The sequence below is a fragment of the Scyliorhinus canicula genome, chromosome 6 (genome assembly GCF_902713615.1).
Source record: "Scyliorhinus canicula chromosome 6, sScyCan1.1, whole genome shotgun sequence".
NCBI lineage: Eukaryota > Metazoa > Chordata > Chondrichthyes > Carcharhiniformes > Scyliorhinidae > Scyliorhinus > Scyliorhinus canicula.
The window spans coordinates 36,223,896-36,237,492 of record NC_052151.1 but is presented as its reverse complement, the minus strand read 5'-3'; the positions used below and the strand labels follow the sequence as shown (position 1 = coordinate 36,237,492).

Here is a 13,597-nt window from a genome sequence, read left to right as displayed (position 1 = left end):
TACCCTCTGTGTGAGGGGAGGGGGGTGTACCCTCTGTGTGAGGGGAGGGGGGGGATGTACCCTCTGTGTGAGGGGAGGGGGGGGGATGTACCCTCTGTGTGAGGGGAGGGGGGGGATGTACCCTCTGTGTGGGGGGAGGGGGATGATGTACCCTCTGTGTGAGGGGAGGGGGATGTACCCTCTGTGTGAGGGGAGGGGGGGATGTACCCTCTGTGTGAGGGGAGGGGGGGGGATGCACCCTCTGTGTGAGGGGAGGGGGGGTGCACCCTCTGTGTGAGGGGGAGGGGGGGATGTACCCTCTGTGAGGGGAGGGGGGGGGATGTACCCTCTGTGAGGGGAGGGGGGGGATGTACCCTCTGTGTGAGGGGAGGGGGGGGATGCACCCTCTGTGAGGGGAGGGGGGGATGCACCCTCTGTGTGAGGGGAGGGGGGATGTACCCTCTGTGAGGGGAGGGGGGGGTGTACCCTCTGTGTGAGGGGAGGGGGTGTACCCTCTGTGTGAGGGGAGGGGGGGATGTACCCTCTGTGTGAGGGGAGGGGGGGATGTACCCTCTGTGTGAGGGGAGGGGGGGATGTACCCTCTGTGTGAGGGGAGGGGGGGGATGTACCCTCTGTGTGAGGGGAGGGGGGGGATGTACCCCTGTGTGAGGGGAGGGGGGGGATGTACCCTCTGTGTGAGGGGGGGGATGTACCCTCTGTGAGGGGAGGGGGGCTGTACCCTCTGTGTGAGGGGAGGGGGGGATGTACCCTCTGTGTGAGGGGAGGGGGGGATGTACCCTCTGTGTGAGGGGAGGGGGGGATGTACCCTCTGTGAGGGGAGGGGGGGATGCACCATCTGTGTGAGGGGAGGGGGGGATGTACCCTCTGTGTGAGGGGAGGGGGGGATGTACCCTCTGGGAGGGGAGGGGGGGATGTACCCTCTGTGGGAGGGGAGGGGGGGGATGTACCCTCTGTGGGAGGGGAGGGGGCTGTACCCTCTGTGTGAGGGGAGGGGGGGCTGGACCCTCTGTGTGAGGGGAGGGGGGGGATATACCCTCTGTGTGAGGGGGGGATGTACCCTCGGTGTGAGGGGAGGGGGGGGATGTACCCTCGGCGTGAGGGGAGGGGGGGGATGTACCCTCGGCGTGAGGGGAGGGGGGGGATGTACCCTCGGCGTGAGGGCAGGGGGGGATGTACCCTCGGTGTGAGGGGAGGGGGGGATGTACCCTCGGTGTGAGGGGAGGGGGGGATGTACCCTCTGTGTGAGGGATGGGGGGGGGATGTACCCTCTGTGTGAGGGGAGGGGGGGGGGATGTACCCTCTGTGTGAGGGGAGGGGGGGGATGTACCCTCTGAGGGGAGGGGGGGCTGTACCCTCTGTGGGAGGGGAGGGGGCTGTACCCTCTGACGGGGGGGCTGTACCCTCGGTGTGAGGGGAGGGGGGGGATGTACCCTCGGTGTGAGGGGAGGGGGGATGTACCCTCTGTGTGAGGGGAGGGGGGGATGTACCCTCTGTGTGAGGGGAGGGGGGGATGTACCCTCTGTGTGAGGGGAGGGGGGATGTACCCTCTGTGTGAGGGGAGGGGGGGATGTACCCTCTGTGAGGGGAGGGGAGGATGTACCCTCTGTGAGGGGAGGGGGGCTGTACCCTCTGTGGGAGGGGAGGGGGGGATGTACCCTCTGTGTGAGGGGAGGGGGGATGTACCCTCTGTGAGGGGAGGGGGGGATGTACCCTCTGTGAGGGGAGGGGGGGATGTACCCTCTGTGTGAGGGGAGGGGGATGTACCCTCTGTGTGAGGGGAGGGGGGGATGTACCCTCTGTGCGAGGGGAGGGGGGGGATGTACCCTCTGTGCGAGGGGAGGGGGGGATGTACCCTCTGTGCGAGGGAAGGGGGGGTGCCCACTGCGAGGGGAGGGGAGGGTTGTACCTCTGTGAGGGGAGGGGTGTGTACCTTAGTGTGTGAGGGGAGGGGGGGTGTACCCTCTGTGTGAGGGGAGGGGGGGATGTACACTCTGTGCGAGGGGTGTATACCTTAGTGTGTGAGGGGAGGGGGTGTACTCTCTGTGTGAGGGGAGGGGGTGTATACCTTGGTGTGTGAGGGGAGGGGTGTACCCTATGTGTGAGGGGAAGGGTGTCCCCTCTGTGTGAGGGGAGGGGGATGTACCCTCTGTGAGGGGGGGATGTACCCTCTGTGGGAGGGGTGTATACCTTAGTGTGTGAGGGGAGGGGTTGTACTCTCTGTGTGAGGGGAGGGGGTGTACCTTGGTGTGTGAGGGGAGGGGTGTACCCTATGTGTGAGGGGAAGGGTGTACCCTCTGTGTGAGGTTAGGGGGATGTACCTCTATGAGGGGAGGGGAATGTACCTCAGTGTGAGGGGGGGTTATTGTAACCTCAGTGTGAGGGGGGGGTTATTGTAACCTCAGTGTGAGGGGGGTTTATTGTAACCTCAGTGTGAGGGGGGTTATTGTAACCTCAGTGTGAGGGGGGGTTATTGTAACCTCAGTGTGGGGGGGGGGGGGTTATTGTAACCTCAGTGTGAGGGGGGGTTATTGTAACCTCAGTGTGAGGGGGGTTATTGTAACCTCAGTGTGAGGGGGGGGTTATTGTAACCTCAGTGTGAGGGGGGGTTATTGTAACCTCAGTGTGAGGGGGGTTATTGTAACCTCAGTGTGAGGGGGGGGGTTATTGTAACCTCAGTGTGAGGGGGGGGAGGTTAATGTAAAGTCAGAGCCCAGTGTGTGAGGGGGAATTAATATAACATGAGGTCCCAGTGTGTGTGAAGGGGTTGGTTAATATAACATCAGGACCCAGTGTGTGTGAAGGGGGGATTAATATAACATCAGGGCCCAATGTGTGTCAGGGGAGCGATTAATATAACGTCAGGGCTTGGTTTGTGTGAGGGGGACATTATTATAACATCAGGGTCCAGTATGTGTGAGGAGGGGATTAATATAACATCAGGGCCCTGTGTATGTTTGTGAGGGGTGATTAATATAACATCAGGGCCCAGTGTGTGTGAGGGGTGGGGGAATTAATATAACATCAGGGCCCAGTGTGTTGAGGGGGGATTAATATAACATCAGGGCCCAGTGTGAGTGAGGGGTGGGGGAATTAATATAACATCAGGGCCCAGTGTGTGTGAGGGGTGGGGGAATTAATATAACATCAGGGCCCAGTGTGTTGAGGGGGGATTAATATAACATCAGGGCCCAATGTGAGTGAGGGGTGGGGGAATTAATATAACATCAGGGCCCAGTGTGTGTGAGGGGTGGGGGAATTAATATAACATCAGGGCCCAGTGTGTTGAGGGGGGATTAATATAACATCAGGGCCCAATGTGAGTGAGGGGTGGGGGAATTAATATAACATCAGGGCCCAGTGTGTGTGAGGGGTGGGGGAATTAATATAACATCAGGGCCCAGTGTGTTGAGGGGGGATTAATATAACATCAGGGCCAAGTGTGTGTGAGTGGGGGGGAATTAATATAACATCAGGGCCCAGTGTGTTGAGGGGGGATTAATATAACATCAGGGCCAAGTGTGTGTGAGTGGGGGGGAATTAATATAACATGAGGGCCCAGTGTGTTGAGGGGGGATTAATATAACATCAGGGCCCAGTGTGTGTTAGGGGTGATGGAATTAATATAACATGAGGGCCCAGTGTGTTGAGGGGGGATTAATATAACATCAGGGCCCAGTGTGTGTTAGGGGTGGTGGAATTAATATAACATGAGGGCCCAGTGTGTTGAGGGGGGATTAATATAACATCAGGGCCCAGTGTGTGTTAGGGGTGGTGGAATTAATATAACATGAGGGCCCAGTGTGTTGATGGGGATTAATATAACATCAGGGCCAAGTGTGTGTGAGTTGGGGGATTAATATAACATCAGGGCCCAGTGTGTCTGAGGGGGAGATAAATATAACATTATGAATGAAAATGAAAATCGCTTATTGTCACGAGTAGGCTTCAATGAAGTTACTGTGAAAAGCCCCTAGTCGCCACATTCCGGCGCCTGTCCGGGGAGGCTGGTACGGGAATCGAACCGTGCTGCTGGCCTGCTTGATAAGCCAGCGATTTAGCCTTGTGAGCTAAACCAGCCCCTAGGGCATAGTGTGTGTGAGGGGGGATTAATATAACATCAGGGCCTAGTGTATGGGGGGGATTAATATAACATCAGGGCCCAGTGCAGGGTGGAAGGGCGATTAATATAATTTCAGGGCCCAGTGGAGGGTGATTAATATGATATCAGGGGCCAGTGGAAGGGGTTAATATATCACGGACCCAATGTGAGTTGGGGGTGGAGGTTAATATAATATCATGCACCAGCTGTTAGTGAATTGGAAGAAGTTTCAGGTGGATTTGAGTTGGTGTCAATGGGAAAGGCTGTGAGGTACAGTTTCTGGATGGTTGACAAGCGAAAGAGGACAGGATGTGCCGCTCGGGCTGGAGGATAGTGTGGACTAGTCATTCAATCCAGTCAGGCCCAGGTGGATTCAGTGTGGAATCTTATAGGATCTTATAATAATCTTTATTGTCACAAGTAGGCTTACATTAACACTGCAATGAAGTTACTGTGAAAATCCTGTAGTCGCCACACTCCGGCCTGTTCGGGTACACTGAGGGAGAATTCAGTATCTCCAAATTACCTAACAGCACATTTTTCGGGACTTGTGGGAGGAAACCAGCGAATCATATATAATTTCATATAATCATATAATTTGCAGTGCAGACGAAGGCCATTCGGCCCATCAAGACATGGGGAGAATGTGCAGACTCTGCACAGACAATGACCCAAGCCATCAATTAAACCTGGGACCCTGGGGCTGTGAAGCAACAGTGCTGACCACTGTGCTAGCATTCCTCCAATAAACTGCTTGCGACTGTGTTGGGGCCGCGCCTGTTGAACTTGTTTAAAGATTCTGTCCCGAGGAGTGTTACCGGCCACACTGGCACATGCATCAATCTCTTTCATCTTGAAAAAGGATAAAGAAGGATAAAAATTCCATGGTGTGTGTCATATCGGACCATCTCTCTATTGAATGCTAATGCTGTTGGCTAAGGTGCTGGCACCCTGTTTGGAGGGGTGCCTGCCAGGGGTAATTTCTGAGGATCAGACAGTCTTGTTAAGGGCTGGCATTTGTCTGCCAACATTAGGAAATGTCTGAATGTGGTGTTGCCCCTCCTCCTCAGAGTCGACCCAGAGGTAATCATTTCCGTGGACATGGAAAAGCATTCGAGTGGGGATACCTTTTCTTAGGTATTGGGGCGGTCTGGCTTCGGCCTAAATTCATTTCATGGGTTCAGCTTTTGTACAGGATCCCCACTGCGAGTGTCCATATCAATGTATTGAGTTTGGGGTAGTTTTGGTTATTTTAGGGTACAAGTCAGGGATGCCCACTTTCCCTGTTACCGTTTGCATTGGCAGTTGAGCTGTTGGTCGTCGGCTGGGTGGAGAGGTATAGGGAGGAGAGGTAGGAAGTGTAGGGTGTCCGTGTATGCGGACAATTTGTTACGTATATCATGGACCCTCTCTGGGAAGGTAATGGAGGTGCTTAGGAAAATTAGTTCCTTCTCAGAATATAGATTGAACGTGGGTAAGAGTGAAAATTCTCCGGTGAGCCTTTAGGGAAGGGAGCTGATCGAGAGGCTACCATACAGGGAAGGGAGCTGATCAAGAGAGGCTACCATACAGCCTGGCTATGACTAGGCTATGTTGCACAAGTTGAACCTGGCCAGTCTGATAGAGGGGGTAAAGGCAGACATGGCCCTCCCGCTGTCCTTGGCAGGAAGGGTTCAGACGGTTAAGATGAACTTTCTTCTGTGGGTGGCATGGTGGCACAATGGTTAGCACTACTGCCTCATGGTGCTGTGACCCGAGTTAGTTTCTGGGTCACTGTCTGTGTGGAGTTTGCACATTCTCCCCATATCTGCGTGGGTCTCACCCCCACAACCCAAAGATGCAGGTTAGGTGGATAGGCCACGCTAAATTGCCTCTTAATTGAAAAAAAATAATTGCGTACTCTAAATTTATTTTAGATAAGATGAACTTTCTACCGAGGTTCTTGTTTGTGTTTCAACATCTGTCTTTCTTCAAAAATCCATCTTTAGTAGGGTCAACAAGTTAATTTTGACTTCTGTTTGGGTGGGTTCGAAGGGCTTCCTTGCAGAAGGATAGGCAGTTGGAGGGGCTGGTGCTACCTAATTTGATGTATTATTATATTACTGGGTGGCAAACTGAGGAAGTGCAGAGGGGTTTTAAACATCCGTGGTTGGAGGAGGCTTCTTATATAGGTTTGAGTTTGAGGCCACTTGTTACTGCTCCTCTTCTGTTATCTCCAACCAGGTTCTCTTTGAGCCCAATAGTAATAGCGTGTCTGCGAATATGGAATCAATTCAGACAGCACTTCAAATTAGGGTCTATTTCGCTACTGGTGCTGCCTGACTGGGATGAATTCATCGTATAAGGTCTGGGAGGAGATAAAAAGGTGTAGGGATTTGTTTGTGGAGGGTAGGTTTGCTGAGCTGAGAGGTTGGTGAGGTTCCAACTCGCGGGAGAGGATTTTTTAAATGTATTTGCATGTGCAGAACTTTGCGTGTAAGGAACTGAGATAAGGGAAGGGATGCTATCAGATATATGTGGGCAGATGATGGCGATGGAGGAAGCATTGGGAGGAAGAGTTGGTTTTGGAGGGGGGGGGGATGTGGAGCAAAGTTCTGCATCGGGTCAATTTGACCTCCTCGTTTGTAAAGCTGAGTTTGTTTAGTGTACATAAGGCACACATGACCAATGCACATGGGTTATTTTTGTGACCCAAGTCGGGAATCGAATCCAGGTCCCTGGCACAGTGAAGCAACAGTGCTAACCACTGTGCTACTGTGCCGCCTGGGTGTACAGGATAGATGTCGCCATGGCGGGGGGGGGGGGGGGGGGGGGGGGGGGCGCAGTGAACGACCTGTATATATTTTGGTCTTGCCCCAAGCTAGTTACGTTTTGGGCTTCCTTCTTCGAAATAATGGTGGAAATTTCAGGAGTTAGAGCAGAGCCGTGCCCAATGGTGGCAGTCTTTGGAGTGTCGGACCTGCCAGGGCTGCAGGAGGGGAAGATGGCTGATGTCTTGGCCTTTGTCTCTCATAGCCCGGATGTGAGTCTTGTCAGATGGAGGGCATCAGCACTGCCTAAGGCTTCGGCATGGTTGGGGGATTTGTTGCAATTCCTCCATTTGGAAAAGATAAAATATGCCATAAGAGAATTGCCGGGGGTGGTTTCACTCTGGGTGGCTGCTGTTCATTACCTTCTTTAAGGAACTGGTAGGGGAGGATTCTGGGTAAATACAGGATGGGGGCCTGGGTTGTGGGGGTATTTTTATAAAACTTGTATAAATTTGTTTGACCATTTTGTGATATGATTGAGCATTTTCTGAATAAAAGTGGTTTAACAATTTTTTTTGTGGGGACGGGGACGGGGGTAATAGAATATCAAGAGCTGTGTGCTTGTTTGGGGGGGGGGGGGGTGGAGGAGAGGTTAATATATCAGGGGTCCAGTGTGTGTTTGCGACGAGTTATTAATCTGATATCGGGAGCTCTTTGTGGGGGGGGGGGGGGTGGTATTAATCTGATAGGAGCTCCGTGGGGGGGGGTTATTAATATATCAAGAGCTCAGTGTGTATGTGGGCGATTATTAATATAATATCAGGAGCTATGTTGGGGTTATTAATCTGATCAGGAGCTGTGTGTGGGGGTTGTTAATGTGATATCAGGAGGTCTGGGGGGATTAATATCAGGAACTCTGGGGGTTATTAATATGATATAAGGACCTTGCTGTGGGGAGGTTAATATATCAGGAGCTCTGTCGGGGGTTATTAATCTGATCAGGAGCTGTGTGGGGGTTATTAATGTGGTATCAGGATCTTTGGGGGGTTATTAATATATCAGGAGCTCTGAGTGGAGGGGAGGAGTATTAATATGATATTATATCAGGAGCTCAGTGTGATGGGGTTATTAATATATCAGGAGCTGTCTGTGTGGGGGGGGGGTGATATGGTATCAGGAGCTCTGAGAGGGATATATCAGGATCTTTGGGGGTTATTAATATATCAGGAGCTCTGAGGGGAGAGGAGGATTCTTAATACGATATTAGGAGCTCTGTGGGGGGGGGGGGGGTTTACTAATCATGAACTGTGTGGGGTGGGGGGTATTCACAATATCAGTCGTGGGAGTAGGTGGATTCTCTCTGGAAACGCCGTGAAATTCGTTCACAGCAGGGCCACCATTTCAGGTGGAAATTCTGTATATTGTGCTTAAACTCCTCCCCCAAGAGAGACGAATCTCACCCGCCCCAAGACAGGAAAGAAAAATACGCCACAGATATTTAAAGGGGGGGGGGGATATTTTTGCAATCGCCCCCAACAGCTTCTTCCCTCCTCAAACCTTTTCCATATCAAAGCAAGAGAATGATTAGTGAATTGTGCTGTTTAAATAAATGTGGGTGTGTAATTAATGGAGGTTATTGAGCAGTGTGTGTTTGAATGGAGATGGAGGCCTCATGGCGGGCACTCTGCCAATTTCAGGCCAATGTTGACGCTGCCGCCGTTTTTAACTGGGCGCAACTGCGGTTTGCATCTTCCTATTTTACATCTTCCTATTTTACTATCCACTCCTTTGATTCCTTTAAAACTACTGTCGAGCAGGAATTGTGGGCCGGAGTTTTGTGTGTGTAAAACAAAACAAAAATTAGCATCGTGATCAACAGGTCACATTTAAAGTCCAGATTGGGATCAGTTCTGACAAAAGTGGGACAAGGAATCCCCCTCCCAACGCTGATTCTTCAACTTTAATTAATTGTACTGGTTTCAAAATAACATTCAGATGCTCTGACTGCGTGTCTTACTTTCAAATCAGTCTTTGCTGCAAATACAAAGATTAATTTGAGGTGCTGCATGTGACTCAGACTTTTAGCTGAATCTACTCCACGTGTGTAAAGGGCTTTGCTGCTGCTGCTCCCAAATCCACTCACAGTACAATCCGTCTCAAAACTTCCCGCCCTCTTGGTGTTTGGGAGATCTGGCTATTTATTATCGGGAAGCGCTTGCTCATCAGCCACAACCTCCCCCGCCACCCCAATTTGAGGAATGTGATAGTTGCGCCTTTATGAGTCGGTGGATTTGCCTGGGGTTGGGGGGGGGGGGGGTGCTCTTGCTGTGGTTGCTGGCTGGTTCAGCATGACGAAGTATAAATGTAAAGCGGCTGCCGGACAGGGCCGCAATTACCCCTTTTGACATCCTCAAGCTGGACATTTTTTTAATGTTTTAAGTTCACAGATCTGTGCTTAGTCAGGCTTCTCGCCCAGCTTTGGGAATGTCTCCACTCCCACGCATCTACTTGCATACATGGAGATTACACTCGATAAACCTTTCCCGCAGCTCTGGATGGCGCCCTCTGGTTGGGTTTGCCTTGAGCTTTTCTCATTTTGTGAAAGGTGTTGTCACCGATTATTAGCTTCCTGCGATTTCCATGTCGGTAGAAGCAGAAAGAGAACATTTGAGATGTGGGGAGACCAGTTGCTGGCAGATTTTAAAATGGACGCGGCCTTGAGGTTGTCATGTGATCTGATTCTATCACAGACTCGGAGTTGCTTTATCAATATGGCACCAAAAAGGGTTCGCAATGAAGTGTGAAGCAAAACACCATTTGCTCAGGTCACTGGTTCAGCAAAGCTTATGGACGCCTGTTTTTTAAATGTTCAGTGTTTCTCGGATACTTTTGGAAACAAATAACAGTCCCAAATGAAAGGCATAACGTATGTTTATACAACGCCTTTCACCTCAAAGGTACATCACGACCCATAGACTAGATTTGAACAAGGTACACATAATAAAGATTTTTTTGTCTCTATTTTTTGCATAGCAAGACTCCAGGAACAACAATTAAATGTTTGTGATGTAGTTTGGGGGATAATTGTTGAAACACCTCGTGTTTTCCATGATCAGGTGCAGAGGCCTCAAGCCGTGGAATTCCCTCCCTGCACCTCACCGCCTCACTTTCCCCTCAGACGCTCCTTAAAATTACTTCCTTCATCAAACTTTTGGTCATCTGACCCCATATCTCCGGTTGTGGCTCAGTGTCAGTTTTTTGGGGGGTGCTCCAGTGAAGGAATTTCAAGGAATGCTTCCTGGGTTAGGGTGCTCTTTTTTTTCAGGGGGGCAGTACAGACTCGGTGGGCCGAATGGCCTCCTGCTCTATAGGGATTCTATGATAAAAGGTGCTAGATGTTTTTTGGTTTTTTTTGAAGTGTGGACTCTTGTCATGTAGGACATAGTACTATGGAACCTTTTGCATCATCTGCGGGGGCAGATTGGACATAGTCAGGTAGACACCTCCGACAAAGTCGTACTCCACCAATACTGCATAGGCTGCCAGTCTTGATTTTTGTGCTCGGCTCTCGAGTGTGATTTGAACCCACAATCTGACACCATTGGCTAGGTGGTGGCAAGCAGGAAGAAATTCTCAGTGCGAAGGCTGAGGGAGACCTGATTTGAGATGTATAAAATTGAGGGGCTAATGGGTAGATAGGAAGGTAATTTTCCCCTGAGCGGAGGGGTCAGTAACAAGGGGACACATTTAAGGTAAGGGTCAGGAATTTGTAGGAGATGAGGGAAAGCTTTTTCACTTATGGGGTAATTGGAATCTGGGACGTACTGCCTGAAAGGGTTGTAGAGGCAGGAAACCTCACAAGATTGAAGAAGTATTTAGATGAGCATTGAAACGCCATAGCGTACAAGGCTACGGGCCAAGGGTTTGAAAATGGGATTAGAGTAAATAGATGCTTGATGCCCAAAATTGACACAAAGGGCCTCTTTCCGTATTGTAAAAAAACTCTACGACTCAAGTTTCTTTACTTGTTCAGTGTGTTTGGGTGGTTCTGAATAATGCTGTTAGTTCTGAATAATGCTGAGCTAGAAATTTCTTGACAGTTGTTGATGGAATACATTTGGACAGCAATTCCTGTCTAAGAGCAGGAATATAATCAGCAAATGATTCTGCTTCTTCTGATTTTGCTTCAGTGACCCCCTTGCTTAAAAAAAAGCAACTGTGCTCATTAGATTGTCTTTGTAGCCTCATAGTTAGATTATATATTGAAATGCATCTGAATACACAAACTAATGAAACAATACCTTTTTCAAAAAGTGAACTGTGGGGGACCGTGGCTCTGCACTGTTGTTTCTGTAGCAAGTTATTTACCTTAGATTAGTGATGAGCCTATCATTTGCTGGTCAATGTACACGACTGCCCTTCATAAATTTCAACTCGCTCTTGTGACTTTTCTCAGGAAAGATCCCAGTGTTCTCGTTGAGCTTTACTGGTTCTCTGCTGAGACTAGACTTTAGGATCTTCATCAAATCTTCTTTCCTTATCTGTTGTATGTAGTTCTGTGCCTGTACTTGCAGCTTCCAATCTTAATGTTATTCTTTGTTCCCTCGGCTCCACCATTGACAAGGCGGGATTCCAGCCTGCTGAACTGCAATTATGAAAGAACAATGGGTTCTTCCATTTTATGGAAATGTAAAAAGACAACCTAGAATCTTGTGCAAATACGATTTTTATTTAATTTGTTGCAAGTTTCTATATTCATTTTTTCTTTAGCAGAGGATCAAATTCTTAAGTTGAACCATTCTGCTCAGACTGTTGTAGACCAGGATATTTTAATTTGCGTTCTATTCCGTGCCAGTTGCTGCATTAGTTAAATGTAAGCAGTAGGTCCCTCTGCTTGTAAAATACTAAGTCAGCAGATGTCCCTCAGGGATCCGTGTTGGGCCCACAATTGTTCACAATTTACATTGATGATTTGGAGTTGGGGACCAAGGGCAATGTGTCCAAGTTTGCAGATGACACTAAGATGAGTGGTAAAGCGAAAAGTGCAGAGGATACTGGAAGTCTGCAGAGGGATTTGGATAGGTTAAGTGAATGGGCTCGGGTCTGGCAGATGGAATACAATGTTGACAAATGTGAGGTTATCCATTTTGGTAGGAATAACAGCAAACGGGATTATTATTTAAACGATAAAATATTAAAGCATGCCGCTGTTCAGAGAGACTTGGGTGTGCTAGTGCATGAGTCACAGAAGGTTGGTTTACAAGTGCAACAGGTGATTAAGAAGGCAAATGGAATTTTGTCCTTCATTGCTAGAGGGATGGAGTTTAAGACTAGGGAGATTATGTTGCAATTGTATAAGGTGTTAGTGCGGCCACACCTGGAGTATTGTGTTCAGTTTTGGTCTCCTTACTTGAGAAAGGACGTACTGGCGCTGGAGGGTGTGCAGAGGAGATTCACTAGGTTAATCCCAGAGCTGAAGGGGTTGGATTATGAGGAGAGGTTGAGTAGACTGGGACTGTACTCGTTGGAATTTAGAAGGATGAGGGGGGATCTTATAGAAACATTTAAAATTATGAAGGGAATAGATAGGATAGATGCGGGCAGGTTGTTTCCACTGGCGGGTGACAGCAGAACTAGGGGGCATAGCCTCAAAATAAGGGGAAGTAGATTTAGGATAGAGTTTAGGAGGAACTTCTTCACCCAAAGGGTTGTGAATCTATGGAATTCCTTGCCCAGTGAAGCAGTTGAGGCTCCTTCATTACATGTTTTTAAGGTAAAGATAGATAGTTTTTTGAAGAATAAAGGGATTAAGGGTTATGGTGTTCGGGCCGGAAAGTGGAGCTGAGTCCACAAAAGATCAGCCATGATCTAATTGAATGGCGGAGCAGGCTCGAGGGTCCAGATGGCCTACTCCTGCTCCTAGTTCTTATGTTCTTATGTAATGCCTGTATCCCAGAAGGAGCGGTGCATATCGGCACCGGAGTCACCGATAATGTTGCTCTTTTTAATGAGTGGAATACTATCCCACCAATCGGCACCAATAATGTTGCCAAATTAACTAGATATGGCAGTTATTAATGATAATATTGATTTTCAGAGTCGCTAGGTATCAAATGACACCACCACAAGGCTTTACCGGATATCGATCAAAGACCACACAACCAGTTAGTCAGTTCAAGTTCAAAGATAGTTTATTTACACACAAGGATTACTTCAACATGTAACATAAAACACTACAAGTTAAACTACACCTAACAACTACCATAACCTATACTTAACTTCATTGCAACCGGCTCTATGCAGATGGACACGGCCTTTGTCCAGATCTTGCGTGGCTGGGTGGAAGAAGTGGCTCTGTTTCTGCTGGGCTCATCCGTTTGGTAGCGATCATTGGTCTTGAACTTGTCTTCTGGTCGTAATGCTACACTTGGTTTTAGGCGTAGGCCGGGGTCAAGAGAGACCGAGCACATGGCTGTATCTCCTATTATCCCTCTGGGATTTCATGCTCTTTGGGGCGGTCCTTAGCTTTTGGACCCAATAATTCAACAGGCTTCAATCACTGCCTTTGATTTTGGCCAACAAAGGGGCGGGTGCCTTGATGGCTCGGCGTGTCCTGAGCGGTCATTGACCGTGGCAGTTTGGGCTTTCTTGGCAAAGGGAGTGGCGCCGATTAATCTGTATCGGTTACCTGGGAACAGTTCTTTCGTTCTGGGGAAATGGGCCATGAGAATTCAAACTAGCGGGGGTT

General features: G+C 49.4%; 1 protein-coding gene across 4 annotated transcripts in view; it reads left to right on the top strand.

The window, feature by feature from the left end:
• The window catches only part of amd1 (adenosylmethionine decarboxylase 1), an 86,647-nt gene that overhangs the window by 648 nt on the left and 72,402 nt on the right, over positions 1–13,597 (top strand). The gene's annotated exons all lie outside the window — the stretch shown is intronic.